This window comes from Mastomys coucha, chromosome X (assembly GCF_008632895.1).
Source record: "Mastomys coucha isolate ucsf_1 chromosome X, UCSF_Mcou_1, whole genome shotgun sequence".
Taxonomy (NCBI): Eukaryota; Metazoa; Chordata; class Mammalia; order Rodentia; family Muridae; genus Mastomys; species Mastomys coucha.
Window position 1 is genome coordinate 90995676 of NC_045030.1, and position 5351 is coordinate 91001026.

Genomic DNA, 5351 nt, shown 5'->3' on the forward strand with positions numbered 1-5351 from the left:
GTCCTAAGGGGCTGCAAACCCCTCAGCTCCATAGGTCTTTTCTCTAACTCCTTCATTGGGGACCATGTCCTCAGTTCAATGGATGGCTGTGAGCCTCTATATCTGTATTAGTCAGGTACTGTCAGAGCTAGCTTTAAAACCACATTTCATTGCAGTAAGGTGACTTGGCCAGAGCTTACTACTACAATACAGGAATTTAAAAGAATAAAATAACTTATTAGATAAGTTTTATGGTTTACAAAACATCCTGAAAGTGAATGGCTCAAATCAACAATACATGTCTTATAATTACTATGTGTCAGGAATCCAAACTGAATCCTTTGACTATAGGCACTCGCAAGTTTGTAACATGTCACAGGCTCAGGTAGAAGTGATCTGTTTTTTCCTTTATTTATGTGGTTGATAGCAGAATCCATTTTCTCATAGAATATGAGTTTCAAGATATTTACTCATGATTTTTTGCCAGAAGCTACTGTTAGTTATTTGATATGTGAACGGTTTTCCAAAACATCTCAAATATGAGCTTGTTTTATCCCTATGTCATACAGCAATATTATCAATGAAAAGAGTTCCAGTAAGAATAAATTCATAGACAGCTCCTGTGATTGAAACACACAACTGGACAGAAATATAAGGTTCACTATTGTTATGTAAAAAAATTACAAAATGTAATTAGGTAAGGCAGAACTTCTGCCCATAAACTGAATTTATAAACCCAAATGGATATTGTGGTCTGTTTATAATATCAGTATGATGCTACAGGTGGAGAGAAGGAATCTAGGATGGCTATCTAGTGACTAAATGGTAAGCTCTGGGTTCAACTACAGATACTCTCCTAAACCATAAGGTGAAGAGGGATTGAAGAAGATAAGATGTCAGTTTGACCACACATACACACACACACACACACACACACACACACACACACACATGTTTAATCATGTAAAAATTAAACTCTCATATATATAGAAACAAAATGCAGGGTACATTATTTCTGACTTTATGAATAAGGAATTATATATTTTTACAGAAGAGAAATTTAAATAAATATAAAAAAGTTTAGTAGATAACACACACATAAGTTCAGAGCTTTGTCAGTATCAAATACTAGATTTAAACATGAGTTTTTCTTGTTACATATTAAATAAATTCCTACTATATTATTTGAACCTAGTAAATTCATCTAAAAGGTAATAAAATTACTAAGGTCAAAAAGTTAAATATTGATTTATTGTTATTTTAAATTTATTCATGTTTCTACATCATAATACCTAAGTCTACTTAGCTTTAGTTTTTATTAATTTGTTTATTTATTTATGGAACTAGTAAGAAGGACATACTTCTGAAAGTCATTCTTTTCCTTCCATCTTGTAGGTCCTGGTAAACAAATTTAGAATCTCAAACATGAGGGTAAGTTCCTTTAAACACTGAGCAATCTTGCTGGACATAGTGATTCATGTAAGGATGGTGTCATATAAAACTATACAAGAGAAATAAGGAGAGTAATATAAATGTATGATATTTTTATATGCTATGATAATAACTTACTAGGAAATATTTAAAGCTAATCCTTCTAAGCTACACCTTAATTTTAAATTAAATGGAATACCTTTTCCAAACCCACTAAAGCAAATATTGATAAGTGAGGTAGGACATGTTTGAGACACATGATTATCATTCTGGTGGTGGTGAATTTTAGCTTAGTTGTTATTTTATACACTTCCAACTAATAACTTTGCAAAAAATAAAATTAATAAATAAAAATAAAAATAAAATGTTCTTTAAAAATTAAAGACTCTTCATTTTTTCCATATGTCTATTCTTATTTGATAACTTCATACATACATATAATGTATTTTGATCAAACCAAGACCCTAGTTTTAAGCCTTCCAACACCCCCACTTTTCCTTTCCCACTTTTCCTTCACATGTTCTTTTGTTCATTTTTTTAATCCACTAAGTCTACTCAGTACTGCCAGTATGAGCATGGATATAGGATCATCTAATGGAGCATACATAGCCTCTCAAGAACTTCATCCCTGAAATAAAACCTACTGTCCCACCCCCGGTAGCCACCAATTACCAATAGCTCCTCAAATAAACATGGACACTCATGATCTTTCTGTCTGTCTATGCTGGCATTTGATTAGTCTTTAGTCTCGATCTTGTACAAGTTTTATGCATGCAAGCACATACACATAAGGTCATGTGTGCAATGCCCCTGCTGTGTCTGGCAAACACTGGTTCATTGCTGACATACCCTACCTCTGGCTCCTAGAATATTACTATACCCTCTTCCAAAGTGATAGCTGAGCCACTACAGAAAAGTTGAGATATAGTTATCCTACTTCGAGCAGAGTATTGCAGTCTCCTATTCATGTTGTCCAGCTTTGGAGTGTTTAAATGTGAAGAACACAATTTGAAACCAGAAAAACCTTTCCATGTCAGAAGAGTATATTAAAGATAAATTTTAAAAATATGCTGATACTTTGATGACATTACAAAGTTAATGTATTGGTCTTTACCATGTAATATTAATTTTCCTTATCATCCTTACAAACTTCTACAAGAATAAAAATCCAGAAAAGAAATTTGTCATTTTCTATATTTTTTGATAGCTCTCAAATGGAAAATTGTGGACCAATGATTTGTTTATACCCTATTTTTTTATTGCAGAATAATATACAAACTATGGAATTCTTCTAAATACTCATTAATAGATCAATAAATAAAAAAGGAACACATGCATGATTTATATCATATGCTTTTCTTAGCTATAAAGAAACATGAACTGATATTGATTTTTGAAAAATGTAAGGAAGTAAAATCATGATGTTAAAGGAAATATGACAAATTCAAAAGACAAAAATCACATTTTCTTTTGTGTGCCAAAGCTAGAGGAAATAAAGAATATAAAAGAAGAAATGAAACAGGGAAATAATAGGGGTGAAGAAATGATTCTAAAATGAGAAAGTGTCACTATAACAAAGAATAACGCATTAATGAAAATGGTCAATGTACAGGTGAATGATGGAAAAGCCATAATGATCTCCCTTACCTTGTATAATTAACAAATACTAATATTTTAAAACATTATTTAAAATACAAAGAGAATAGATAAAAATCATGCAAATCATAAGGGCTAAATAGAGTATTATGCAAGATATTTTTAAATTTTAGCTAAGGATTATAAGACAGGTTAAAAATCAATAAAAATCAAAGTATTTTATAAACTACCGACCAGTTGACCACTTCATGATCTGTGTTTAATTTAGATATTAACTTAGTGACATATTGAAGCTTGCACATTCTGATTGAACATGTACCTTTGTATAGATTTGTCTTCTATTTGTGAGAGAGGAGATACACTATTTGTCTCTATGTATGTACCTTATCTCACACTATAGTCTTTACTGCAAATGACAAGATGCTTAGCCCTGAAAGGTGTGTGGGAAAGCTTTAACTCCAAATAAAATCTGATATACAGCTATTTCACAAAATTTTCTGCTTCTGAAGGAAGTTGCAGCAAAAATTCTGGTTCTACTGATAATTTAAAGTTTTCAATTTATTTATATTCTCAGAACAAGTAAAGTTTTAATTCTTTGATTAGTCTTTTTTCTGTTGTGATAAGATATTATATACAATAGTAACTTACAGAAGAAAGCTTATATTCTGGACAGTGAGATAATAGTCCATCATGAACAGGGAGGTATGGTAGCAAGTGAACATGAAACAGAAAAAAAAAAAAAGGAAGTGAAATGAAGGTACATCCTCTCAAAGCTCTTCCCCGGTGATATGCTTCCTCTTTCATGACTATACATGACCTCCCTATACCTTCCCAAAGAACTCCATCAGTTAGAAACTGTTTCCAAATACCTGACCTTATATCATATACTTCTCATTCAAAGTGCCCCATTCTAGTCTCAGGTCCACATTGATACATGTCATATGATCATGCAAAATGCTTTAAGTCCAACTCTAAAAGGACTTGTATTATTTAACACACACACATATATATATATATATATATATATATATATATATATATATATATAGTTATCTTTAATCGTTTTTTAACAGTTCAGTTGTTATCCTTCTCCCAGTCTGTCCTCAGACAGTTCCTCATTCCATTCCTCCTCCCCTTCAAGAGGATGTCCCCACTCCCACACCCACACCCCACCTGGCATCTCCTCTCCCTGGGGCCCCAATTCTTTCAAGGGTAAGGTACATCTTTCACTGAGGCCAGATCAGGCAGTCCTTTGCTTTTTATGTGTCTCAGACCAGCTAGTGTATGCTGGCTGCCCAGTTGGTGACTCAGTGTCTGAGGGATCTCAGAGGTCCAGGTTAGTTGAGACTGCTGATCCTCCTACAGGGTTGCTCTCATCCTCAGCTTCTTCCAGCCTTTCCCTAATTCAACCACAGGTGTCCCTGGCTTCTGTCCATTGGTTGGATGTGAATATTTGCTTCTGACTCTTTCAGCTGCTTGTTGGGCTTCTCAGAGGGCAGCCTTGCAAAGCTCCTGTCTGTAAGCACACCATAGCATCACTAATAGTGTCAGGCCTTGGAGTGCCCCCTTATCCTAGATCCCAAGTTGGGCTGGTCACTGGACCTTTTTTCTCTCAGTCTCTTCTCCCTTTTTGTCCCTACATTTATTTTAGAAAGGAAAAATTCTGGGTCAGTTTTTGACTGTGGGATGGCAACACCATTCTTCCATTTAATGCCCTGTCTTTCTAATAGAGGTAGACTCTTCAAGTTCCTTCTCCTTGTTCTTGGACATTTAATCTAAAGGCTCTCTCTTTGAGTCCTGAGCATCTCTCACCTCCCAGGTCTCTGGTACATTCTAATGGGTCCCCTACCTCCTACCTCCCGAGGTTGTCTGTTTCCATTTTTTCTGCTGAGCCTTAGGCTTTAGTCCTCAAAACTGGATTATGTTCCCCTTTACTCCCTCCCTGCCCGATATGGCCCTCCCTCCATCTGCCCCCCATAATTGCTTTCCTATCCCTCACAAGTGGGGTTGAGACATCCACATTTGGGCCCTTCAGCTTGTTAATCTTCTTGAATCCTGTGAATTTTATCCTGGGAATTCTGTACTTTGTGGGTTAATAGCCACCTATTAGTGAGTACATATCATACAACACAAACACAATTCTTTTTTGTTGTTGTTGTTTTGTTTTGTTTTGAGACAGGGTTTCTCTGTGTAGCCCTGGCTGTCCTGGAACTCACTCTGTAGACCAGGCTGGCCTCAAACTCAGAAATTCACCTGCCTCTGCCTCCCAAGTGGTGGGATTAAAGATTAAATGCATGAGCCACCACTGCCTGGCCATCACAATACTTTTTTTGTTTGTTTGTTTT

The 5351-nt window shown here is 35.1% G+C and overlaps 1 protein-coding gene across 3 annotated transcripts in view; it reads left to right on the plus strand.

Moving 5' to 3' along the window:
- LOC116093527 (protein PPP4R3C-like) overlaps window positions 1-5351 on the plus strand; it is a 121126-nt gene that overhangs the window by 81800 nt on the left and 33975 nt on the right. For 2 of the 3 annotated variants that reach the window (XM_031375021.1, XM_031375011.1), the window contains one exon: window positions 1375-1410. The exons of the other annotated variant lie outside the window; for it this stretch is intronic. The gene's annotated coding sequence lies outside the window, so the exon portion shown is untranslated. The remainder of the gene's footprint in view (window positions 1-1374; window positions 1411-5351) is intronic. 3 annotated transcript variants of the gene reach the window in all.